General features: G+C 33.5%; 1 long non-coding RNA gene across 1 annotated transcript; it reads left to right on the forward strand.

Annotated features, from left to right (window-relative positions):
• Positions 1 to 1,660: 1,660 nt before the first annotated feature.
• LOC143080005 (uncharacterized) lies at positions 1,661 to 9,652 on the forward strand. Its single transcript, XR_012979589.1, has 3 exons — positions 1,661 to 1,819; positions 3,284 to 3,391; positions 9,490 to 9,652. It is a non-coding gene; the product is annotated as an uncharacterized LOC143080005 (long non-coding RNA).
• Positions 9,653 to 13,316: the final 3,664 nt, after the last annotated feature.

Consider the following 13,316-nt stretch of genomic DNA (forward strand, 5'->3'; position numbering starts at 1 on the left):
TATAATATTTGTTTAACTTTCCTGGTCGGGTATATCAAGAAATTGTATGGTTGAAATGCATTAGAAATGACGAATTATGGGGAGATCACTCTTTTATTTGCTTTCAATCTAACCATATTTTTTCGGTCATATTTTTGATGTCTCCTAAATTGCCTAATTTATTTCAAAGACTGACACATTAAGATTAATAAATTTATGATAATTTTGGTACATATATCAAGATTTTCTAAACAGGGTCGTCAATTCATTTTCTAAAGTACTATATTTGTTGAATCCCCTTCAAATTCAAAAAAGCATTATGGAAAAGAAACTATTTGCATTCGGTAAAGCACTTTTTTGTTGAATTTGACAAGACTTAGGAACTAAGATTTCTTGTATTCAATTTTGGTTATTTATAAGAGATTTTCTCTGATTATTCTTTTTTACTTTCCCCTTGTGTTGTTAATCCAATGAAATGTGTAGGAGTGTTATTGGGACGGTCTGTATCAGTTCCCGGTCGATTCAAACAAAAGATTATTTAAAATTCATATTTGCTGCTTGAATGAGACAATATAAAAAATATCTTCAAGTTGATTGAAATGTGTTTTCTTTCGGAATATTCAATTATGATTGAAAGGTATCTAGAGCGATGTTAACTATCTTTTTTTGTATTTTTAATTTCTCAGATATTTCGTGAAGCAAGTCATTTTAAAATTTCCAAATAAAAAAAAAAATAAAAATAAATAAATATTTTTTGCAAAGATCTTGTACATTTCCGAACACTTATACCATAGTTCTCTGATTTTTAAAGGATTATTTCAAAAATTGGGTTTGTATATTTATTATATAGATAATTGTTAGTAAAATAATTGAATCTATTACATCATATTTAAGGATTAAGAGCTTATTTAATTTTATCTATGATATTTTTCCCTAAAAACAGATTTTTTTAAAAAAAATAATGTAAAATATTTTGACTTACCTGAAACTTGTCTAACAGCTGAACTCCTTTGACATAATGTAAACTTGTTGACATGTGCTAAAATACAAGGTCACAGTTTTCGAAACTTCAGACGGAATTGGATAGTGTTGTTTGCAAATAGTTTAACAGTTTTTATGAAACGATTAAAAAGTTACAAAGAACGATTTTCTGAATGCAGCAAAATTATAAACTGGAATGAAATTGTTTGAGCTTTTTTTATTTGTCTTTTGTCTCTCTCAGTTTTATAAATCAGTTCACATGACAATATGTTATAATTGTGTTTGTCTATTTATATTTATAGAACTTTCCCACAACGGTGGGCGACACGCATATTATAAGATTGACTGACTGAAATCCACTTCCAGGTATTCTTGTAACTATAGGGTAGGCACTTAAAGTTAACCATCGAGAGACGTTAACCACCGAGAGTCGGTTTTTAGACCCGCCCAGTGCACCTAAGCACGCCTACTTTTGGAGCTCTTTAGTATGAAGGTAAGAAAAATATACGAAATTACGGAACTATGTACCCTGTTTTATCCTTATTGTTGGTGTTTCTTGCGCATGCGCACAAAGCACGGTGATAGTTACGGTTACTGACTCAGGAACCTTGTATATTATATACCTCGGTTTACAGACGTTTAATAAACTGGATCCCTGTTGTGTTCACTTATCGATACACTACGATGGAATTACGGACCAGTTTTTGAACATATACATGGTAAATAGATAGACAGCTGATAATCATAATTGATTAAGAAATAACCTGGAAGAAGAAATGAGTTAACTATTGATTATAACAGAGACGAGAATGCCATCGTGTTTGTTCTGCTAAAAAAAGCAGGAACATTGGAGTTTATGGTTAGATTTTAAATATTTATTGTCTCCAAACTGGGTAAATTTGATATATAGTAACAACCCCCCCCTTTTTTTTTTGAATAACTCGAGAACCACACATCGCGCTCGCTTAACAAAGTAACAATAAGAAATAATAATTCAATTCAATTCAATTCAAAGTTTTATTGCCATATAAACTATACAGTTTGTGACATACAACAACAACAAAAACAAATAAAGACAATAACTAAGTAACTCAATATATATACACAAATTCAGGTAAATATTAAAGGGTCCCCTGTCCTCAGTTCCATTGACTTTTTTATAAAGGATCCTAGTTTATTCACTTGTGTTGGTGTTGATGGGTTAAGTATATATATAACTTTGTCATTGTCAGTGAGATTAGCAAATGAATTACTTTCTCTGTTAATCTAATATTTGAATTATGAGAACAATTTATTAAGAAATGTTTCTCATCATCTAGTACTTTGCATTTTTGCATGGTTAGTTTCAAGAATAATTAATCGTCAAAACTTTTCCCCTCCCCGACATCAAAGGAAGTTAAATGTATTATCCCAAAATTAGACCAAATTATTATGATATAAGGACGTCTTGACAGGCTATTATTTTATTTTGTTTTGTTGGGGTTTTTTTTTGCTTTGACGTCTTCCTCCTGTATGAAAAAAACATAATAGACCCCCCCCCCTTTTTCCCCATAATATAGCTTTTTAAGGAGTCATAATTATTTGGACTACCCCTGAATATATTTCAGACAGACTCTTCTCTAAAAAAAATGTAAACATGATTTGAGAGAAATCTTTGGAATAGTTTTTTAAATGATTTAATTATTATGTCATGTATATAATTAACATTAACATAGTTATAAACTGAGACTACTAGTATAACACATAGTGTTATAGTAGTCTCAGCTATAAACTTTCCATTGTATTGACCAATATGACTAACTCATATGCTCTTTCCCATAAATGTCACAATATCAATATATTACAGTAAAACTGATAGTTTGATGACATTGTTTAAGACTATTGACCTCAGGTCAGCCTAAACTGAGTTTAAAACTGTAATTTATTCATTAAAACAGTTCAAGACATGTACCTTCTGAAATGTGATTGCATCAAAATTAAACCTAAGGCATAACATACTTAGTGTGCAGGAAGTGCCACCAAATAAATACTGATTTGTAAAATTAGATGATGATATTTGTGAAGTCAAAGATATTATAGCTAGTTATAACTGGTTTTAGATATAAATCTGAGTAAAAGGTTGATTTATATGTGCTCTTTCATGTTTAGATTATAATTTAAATTTAATCTTTTGAAGTTTTTTTTATAATATTAAGACATTAAAATCACAATTATTTATTTATACACAAAAAAATAATTTTTGTCCTTTTTTAGTTGAATGACTGTACACAAACATTATACACACATAATTTTGATAATTCTGTAATGTTTTTTTTTTCTATAGCCCCAGAATGTGACAAAAGACTTATTAATCCAGATTTACAAAAAATAGAAATAGTTCAGCTACCATAAGACTGCTATGACAAAAATTCTGCAGTTTCCAGAATTTGAGGTAGAGTATAGTTAGGAATAGTTTGATTATGCAGATGCTTAGTTTGCCATAAACAATTATGCCCTTGATACAAAAGCAGAGGAAACAAAAAAGTATGAAAATAGTTGAAAAAAGTAATCATTATTACCTAGTCATATACTGTAAATAGAAAAAGAGAAAAGCACTGGTTATGATTTGGTATTTTTAATAGCATTATCATTTGTCCATAACTTGGAATATATACTGGATTGAGCTTGACATTTATTTAATATCATTGACACATGGTTGCAAGAAATGAAAGATGGTAATTTAAACCTAGCAATTTTATTAAGATTTAAAAAAAAGTTTTTGATTTGGTAGAATATGACTTTCTTTGTTTAAAGCTCGACATGTATGGATTTAGTGAGACTACTGTTAGTTTTTTTAAGTCGTACCTGAATAACAAAAGGTATACATTTGTAATGTTAACTCTGAACAACAACATGTAAAATTTGGTGTTCCCCAATGTTCTATACCTTGTCCTCTATTGTTTGTGCTATTTATAAATGACCTTCCCTTATGCATTAAAAATTGTGAAACAGACCTATATCGTTGTATATGCTGATGACACCACTATTCATAAATCAGGGGGAAACATCTAGAAAATATAAATGATGATGTTCAAGAAGATTTATACAGGGTTGAAGAGTGGTGTAAAATGAATAACATGTTCATAGATGCAAATGAAACAAAATGTTTGATTACTGGAACAAAGCAGAAACTATTCAGACTTTTCAACCAAACTTGATAATAAATTAAAGTATTACAAAATTCTTCATGTGAAAAAATATAAGTTTCAAAATTGACAGCCCACTAAGTAACTGGAGAAATCAAATTGACCAAGGTTGTGCTATTAGTAATATATCATCCTGAATATACCCATCTTTCTTAAATACATTTTTTTTTTATATAACTGCAAGAAAACATAATACAATGGGTGTTCTGCCCCTAATTGACTACTGTTGTATTATTTGGGATGAATGTAAAAATTGAGGGATAACAAGAATTTAAAAAATCCAAAAAAAGGGCAGCATGATAAATTCTAGATGGAGATCCGTTATCCCTCTTGGTATATAGGAGCACTATATTCTATGTTAATCTCCGACAGTAGGTATAAACAAATACTGTTGATAGACGGTATATGGGAGCACTATATTGTATATTAACCACCGACGGTAGGTATAGACAAATACTGTTGATAGACGGTATATGGGAGCACTATATTGTATGTTAACCACAGACGGTAGGTATAGACAAATACTGTTGATAGACAATATATAGGAGCACTATATTATATGTTAACCACCGACGGTAGGTTTAGACAAATACTGTTGATAGACGGTATATAGAAGCACTATATTGTATGTTAACTACCGACTGTAGGTATAGACAAATACTGTTAATAGACGGTTTATGGGAGCACTATATTGTATGTTAACCACCGACGGTAGGTATAGACAAATACTGTTGATAGACGGTTTATGGGAGCACTATATTGTATGTTAACCACCGACGGTAGGTATAGACATATACTGTTGATAGACGGTATATAGGATCACTATATTGTATGTTAACCACTGACGGTAGGTATAGACAAATACTGTTGATAGACGGTATATAGAAGCACTATATTGTATGTTAACTACCGACAGTAGGTATAGACAAATACTGTTCATAGACGGTACATATAGGAGCACTATATTGTATGTTAACTACCGACAGTAGGTATAGACAGATACTGTTGATAGACGGTATATAGGAGCACTATATTGTATGTTAACCACCGACGGTAGATATAGACAAATACTGTTGATAGATGGTATATAGGAGCACTATATTGTATGTTAACTACCGACGGTAGGTATAGACAAATACTGTTGATAGACGGTATATAGGAGCACTATATTGTATGTTAACTACCGACAGTAGGTATAGACAAATACTGTTGATAAACGGTATATGGGAGCACTATATTGTATGTTAACCACCGACGGTAGGTATAGACAAATACTGTTGATAGACAGTTTATAGGAGCACTATATTATATGTTAACTACCGACAGTAGGTATAGACAAATACTGTTGATAGACGGTATATGGGAGCACTATATTGTATGTTAACCACCGACGGTAGATATAGACAAATACTGTTGATAGATGGTATATAGGAGCACTATATTGTATGTTAACTACCGACGGTAGGTATAGACAAATACTGTTGATAGACGGTATATAGGAGCACTATATTGTATGTTAACTACCGACAGTAGGTATAGACAAATACTGTTGATAGACGGTATATGGGAGCACTATATTGTATGTTAACCACCGACGGTAGGTATAGACAAATACTGTTGATAGACAGTATATAGGAGCACTATATTATATGTTAACCACCGACGGTAGGTTAAGACAAATACTGTTGATAGACGGTATATAGAAGCACTATATTGTATGTTAACTACCGACAGTAGGTATAGACAAATACTGTTGATAGACGGTTTATGGGAGCACTATATTGTATGTTAACCACCGACGGTAGGTATAGACATATACTGTTGATAGACGGTATATAGGAGCACTATATTGTATGTTAACCACCGACGGTAGGTATAGACAAATACTGTTGATAGACGGTATATAGGAGCACTATATTGTATATTAACTACCCACAGTAGGTATAGATTAATACTGTTGATAGACGGTATATAGGAGCACTATATTGTATGTTAACCACCGACGGTAGGTATAGACAAATACTGTTGATAGACGGTATATAGGAGCACTATATTGTATGTTAACTACCGACAGTAGGTATAGACAAATACTGTTCATAGACGGTATATATAGGAGCACTATATTGTATGTTAACTACCGACAGTAGGTATAGACAGATACTGTTGATAGACGGTATATAGGAGCAATATATTGTATGTTAACCACCGACGGTAGATATAGACAAATACTGTTGATAGATGGTATATAGGAGCACTATATTGTATGTTAACTACCGACGGTAGGTATAGACAAATACTGTTGATAGACGGTATATAGGAGCACTATATTGTATGTTAACTACCGACAGTAGGTATAGACAAATACTGTTGATAAACGGTATATGGGAGCACTATATTGTATGTTAACCACCGACGGTAGGTATAGACAAATACTGTTGATAGACAGTATATAGGAGCACTATATGATATGTTAACTACCGACAGTAGGTATAGACAAATACTGTTGATAGACGGTATATGGGAGCACTATATTGTATGTTAACCACCGACGGTAGATATAGACAAATACTGTTGATAGATGGTATATAGGAGCACTATATTGTATGTTAACTACCGACGGTAGGTATAGACAAATACTGTTGATAGACGGTATATAGGAGCACTATATTGTATGTTAACTACCGACAGTAGGTATAGACAAATACTGTTGATAGACGGTATATGGGAGCACTATATTGTATGTTAACCACCGACGGTAGGTATAGACAAATACTGTTGATAGACAGTATATAGGAGCACTATATTATATGTTAACCACCGACGGTAGGTTAAGACAAATACTGTTGATAGACGGTATATAGAAGCACTATATTGTATGTTAACTACCGACAGTAGGTATAGACAAATACTGTTGATAGACGGTTTATGGGAGCACTATATTGTATGTTAACCACCGACGGTAGGTATAGACAAATACTGTTGATATACAGTATATAGGAGCACTATATTATATGTTAACCACCGACGGTAGGTTAAGACAAATACTGTTGATAGACGGTATATAGAAGCACTATATTGTATGTTAACTACCGACAGTAGGTATAGACAAATACTGTTGATAGACGGTTTATGGGAGCACTATATTGTATGTTAACCACCGACGGTAGGTATAGACATATACTGTTGATAGACGGTATATAGGAGCACTATATTGTATGTTAACCACCGACGGTAGGTATAGACAAATATTGTTGATAGACGGTATATAGGAGCACTATATTGTATATTAACTACCCACAGTAGGTATAGATTAATACTGTTGATAGACGGTATATAGGAGCACTATATTGTATGTTAACTACCGACAGTAGGTATAGACAAATACTGTTCATAGACGGTATATATAGGAGCACTATATTGTATGTTAACTACCGACAGTAGGTATAGACAGATACTGTTGATAGACGGTATATAGGAGCACTATATTGTATGTTAACCACCGACGGTAGATATAGACAAATACTGTTGATAGATGGTATATAGGAGCACTATATTGTATGTTAAATACCGACGGTAGGTATAGACAAATACTGTTGATAGACGGTATATAGGAGCACTATATTATATGTTAACTACCGACAGTAGGTATAGACAAATACTGTTGATAGACGGTATATGGGAGCACTATATTGTATGTTAACCACCGACGGTAGATATAGACAAATACTGTTGATAGATGGTATATAGGAGCACTATATTGTATGTTAACTACCGACGGTAGGTATAGACAAATACTGTTGATAGACGGTATATAGAAGCACTATATTGTATGTTAACTACCGACAGTAGGTATAGACAAATACTGTTGATAGACGGTATATGGGAGCACTATATTGTATGTTAACCACCGACGGTAGGTATAGACAAATACTGTTGATAGACAGTATATAGGAGCACTATATTATATGTTAACCACCGACGGTATGTTAAGACAAATACTGTTGATAGACGGTATATAGAAGCACTATATTGTATGTTAACTACCGACAGTAGGTATAGACAAATACTGTTGATAGACGGTTTATGGGAGCACTATATTGTATGTTAACCACCGACGGTAGGTATAGACATATACTGTTGATAGACGGTATATAGGAGCACTATATTGTATGTTAACCACCGACGGTAGGTATAGACAAATACTGTTGATAGACGGTATATAGGAGCACTATATTGTATATTAACTACCCACAGTAGGTATAGATTAATACTGTTGATAGACGGTATATAGGAGCACTATATTGTATGTTAACCACCGACGGTAGGTATAGACAAATACTGTTGATAGACGGTATATATGAGCACTATATTGTATGTTAACTACCGACAGTAGGTATAGACAAATACTGTTCATAGACGGTATATATAGGAGCACTATATTGTATGTTAACTACCGACAGTAGGTATAGACAGATACTGTTGATAGACGGTATATAGGAGCACTATATTGTATGTTAACCACCGACGGTAGATATAGACAAATACTGTTGATAGATGGTATATAGGAGCACTATATTGTATGTTAACTACCGACGGTAGGTATAGACAAATACTGTTGATAGACGGTATATAGGAGCACTATATTGTATGTTAACTACCGACAGTAGGTATAGACAAATACTGTTGATAGACAGTATATAGGAGCACTTTATTGCATGTTAACCACCGACGGTAGGTATAGACAAATACTGTTGATGGACGGTATATATGAGCACTATATTGTATGTTAACTACCGACAGTAGGTATAGACAAATACTGTTCATAGACGGTATATATAGGAGCACTATATTGTATGTTAACTACCGACAGTAGGTATAGACAGATACTGTTGATAGACGGTATATAGGAGTACTATATCGTATGTTAACCACTGACGGTAGGTATAGACATTTACTGTTGATAGACGGTATATAGGAGGACTGTATTGTATGTTAACCACCGACGGTAGGTATAGACAAATACTGTTGATATACGGTATATAGGAGTATTGTATTTTATGTCAAACATCGACGATAGGTATGGACAAAATCCAACAAATACTGTATACAGACAGTGTATAGAAGTACTGTATTGTATGGTAAACACTGACGGTTGGTATGGACAATTTCTGTATCATGCATCAATTGTAAATAAAAGTATCATGTGAGTGACACAGGCTCATTGAAGCCTCTAGTTTTGATATTATTAATGTGGAGATCTGGTCTAATTTATCATTTTCTTTATTACATGCATGATAACTGCAACAATTGAATTGAAATAAAAGTGATAATATTTCTGTTGTAGGTTATCAAGATTTAGTGTTTCCATACAAGTGACAAAGATTGAACAACAAAAACATCTCAAACTTTACAGGACAGAGTAGACTTTTTTCACTGTGCTTAGTTTTGTCTTTATGTCTAAATTATGATACCTTTAAAAAAACCAATAAAATATGGAATAATATTTATTTCTATCTTATAAAGTGGAGTGAAGAAATAAGGGGTCATTGAAAACATAAGAATATATTGCTATCATATATGCAGATCAGCAGCCCATACATTTGCTATAGCACATAAATATGGGACCAATAATTTCAAGTTGCCTTTTAAATAAGACCTTATTAATGTTATGCGAGATACCACCAAAGACCACTAGGTGTTGATCAAATGATATTGTAAATAAGAGGGTTGTCCAAAATATTTCCAACAGCTGTTTGATATACACTACCTTAATCAAACCACAATGGTAAAAAAACAGTTTTGGTCTGACAGTCTTAAAAGAAGCAAATATAATTTAGAAAACGTGCAAGCTGTTGATAAAAACTACAAATAACTGCCAGTCCTAAATGTGGGTGGAGATTACCATTTAGCACAAATGAGTTTCTGGACTAAAGAAAGTAATTTCGGCACAAACCGATTATACCCTTTCAAAAACTATGTGTAGTCCTTTTTATAAAAGTGGCAGATTATCTTTCTATCTAGAGTATCTATGACAACTAACTGCTGCTCCTAGTGACGTTAGTCTTTGGTTTTTGAAAAGATTGGATATATTGTCACAATTCTTTTCTAAGGTACCGGTCTGATAAACAGGAAGTAGCTAGATTAGCTACTAAATATATGCACACTGAAATATAGTCCCTTAAAATTCCCATGGCTGTGTACATGTTCAGATACGAACTATGAAAATTTTGTTTATATCTTTACCTCGATTTTGTTTTTTGTCCATGGATTTATGAGTTTTGAACAGCGGTATACTACTGTTGCCTTTATTTAGAGAAGTAAAATCAAGTATGTATGTCTTTAGTTTTGTCAAATTGTTGTCTTGTTTTGTCCTGTTATTAGGTAACAGTACTGATACAATACTGTAAAAATGCAGAGATGTGGTATGATTGCCAATGAGACGCCTACATGTATCCACTCAAGTTCAAATAAAGTGGATGTAAGCAGTTATATGCAACCATACAGCCTTCAACAATGAGAAAAATCATATCAAATAGACCCTTGTAAATAGGTGTTGATCAAATGATATTGTAAATAAGAGGGTTGTATATTTCATGACGGTATAATACTAAACCCCTAACAGGAGGGATTGTGCCTGATATTCATATGATGAAGACATAATCTTTCAATCAGTTTAATTGAGGTCTGGTTCTGGCATGTCAATAACTGCTAGTAGTCTGTTGTTATTTATGTATTATTGTCATTTTGTTTATTTTCTTTTGTTTCATATTCTGACATCGGACTCGGACTTCTCTTAAACTGAGTTTTACTGTGCGTATTGTTTCGCGTTTGTTTTTCTACATTGGCTACAGGTATAGGGGAGGGTTGAGATCTCAAAAAACATGTTTAATCCCGCCGCAATTTTGCGCCTGTCCCAAGTTAGGAGCCTCACCTTTGTTAGTCTTGTATGATTTATAATTTTAGTTTCTTGTGTTTAATTAGGAGCTTAGTATGACGTCTATTATCACTGAACTAGTATACATATTTGTTTAGGGGCCAGATGACGGACACCTCCGTGTGCGGGAGTTTCTCGCTACATTAAAGATCTATCGGTGGCCTTCGGCTGTTGTCTGCTCTATGGTCGGGTTGTTGTCTCCTTGACACATTCCCCATTTCCATACTCAATTTTATAGTATGATTTACATCTGCAATAATCACGAAACAATCAGAGACAAGTTTGGGTCTAAATCTGTATGTCCCACATAATCAAATTGACTGAAGAGAGAGGCGAAAGATACTAAAGGCTTATTCAAACACATAAGTCAATAATAAACTGACAAAACCACGGGGGGAAAAAAAAGAGAAGGATTAAAAAACAAACAACAGAATGCAAAACACAACAAAGAACATCACAGACTGAACAAAACGAACCTCGCCAAAAAACTGGTGTGACCAAATGACTAATTTATCTCAGCCTTCCATTATTTAGCAGACCTTTTATTATACCAAACCAAACAAAGTTCTTTATGGTACAATGTTTTTGATCCATCGGTCTGTCAGTCCTGTTCTCGTTATTGCAACTCCTCTGAAACCACATAACAGAGTTTTATAAATCTTTGTAGATAATGAGGAAATTATGAAATTATCAATTCATTGATTTTCTATATACTCCTACAACAGTTTGTCATAAAATCTGTCTAAAGACCACAACAGAGTTTCATGAATTTTTTTAGATAGTTAGGACATGCTATGTAAATGTGCATATTGGCAGAAAATCATGATTAATTTTTTTTATGCCCCACCTACGATAGTAAATGGGCATTAGTTTTCCGGTCTATGCGTCCGCTCCTTCGTCCTCGCTTCAGGTTAAATGTTTTGGTCAAGGTAGTTTTTGTTGAAGGTCAGGTCCAATAAACTTGAAACTTAGTACATATGTTTCCAATAATATGTTTTTTTCTAAGCTTAATACCAAAGAAGGTTTTTTTTTCCCTATTTCACGGTCCACTGAACAAAGAAAATGATAGGGCAAGTGGGGAACGGTGTACGATGGACACATTCTTGTTTTTGTCGAGCCTGCGACTTTTGTCGCAGAAAGCTCGACATAGGAATGGTGATCCGGCGGCGGCGGCGACAGCGTTAGTTCACTTCTTAAAAGCTTTATATTTTAGACGGCGAACGACATGGATGCTCCATACTTTAAATACAGATGCCTTAAGTTTGGAAGTTTCCGTCTGTCACATGTCCATTGTCCTTGAACTCATTTTCATGGTTAAGTGACTACTTGAAAAAAAGTTAAGAGTTTTTGTAATTTCTCTCATATTATGGGTAACTATGTTTAGTATTTGCGTACCTTGGTCAGCATGCCCATCAGACAGTTTTCACTTGACCTCGCCATCATTTCATGGATCAGTGAAAAGGGTTAAGTTTTTGGTGGTCAAGTCTATATCTCAGATACTATATGAAATATGTCTTGTATATTTGGTGTATGGAAGGATTGTAAGGTGTACATGTCCAACTGGCAGGTGTCATCTGATCTTGACCTCATTTCCTTGGTTCAATGGTCAAAGTTAAGCTTTTGAGTTTTGTTCGTTTTTTCTAATACTATATGCAATAGGTCAACTTTATTTGGTGTCTGAAAATATCTTATGATGTCAGCCTCGCAAGTCTCATTTGACCTTGACCTCATTTTCGAGGTTCATTGTTCAGTGTTTAGTTTTTGTGCCAAGTGTCATCTGACCTTGACCTGATTTGTATTGAATGATTGTAAGGTGTAAATGTATTCCTCATTTTGGTCATATGACCTTGATCTCATTTTCTTTGGTCATGTTATTAATAAGTTTATGTGATAATTGTAGTAAAACTTTATATTTAGGTCTATCAACATAAATAAGGAGAGAAATTTCAACGTGTGTACTCTTGTTAGGAATTAGGAACTATGCCTTCTGAACTTAGAATTTCGGCCTAAATATACTTCTGCATATCTTCTGAAATTACACAACAGAATTTCATGCGTGTTTGAACTAAATAATCTGTTGAAATTTTGTTTGCTTAGTGACAATGTCGGGCTGTGAAGTATGTGAGCGTGCTCACAAAGGTTCTTTGATTACACACAGTCAATGCATTGTCTGTGCTTCCCAGATACAGTCTGTATGCATTTTCTAAGTTTATGTATTGTACGTCGTTCTTAGTCTT

The sequence above is a fragment of the Mytilus galloprovincialis genome, chromosome 6 (assembly GCF_965363235.1).
Source record: "Mytilus galloprovincialis chromosome 6, xbMytGall1.hap1.1, whole genome shotgun sequence".
Taxonomy (NCBI): Eukaryota; Metazoa; Mollusca; class Bivalvia; order Mytilida; family Mytilidae; genus Mytilus; species Mytilus galloprovincialis.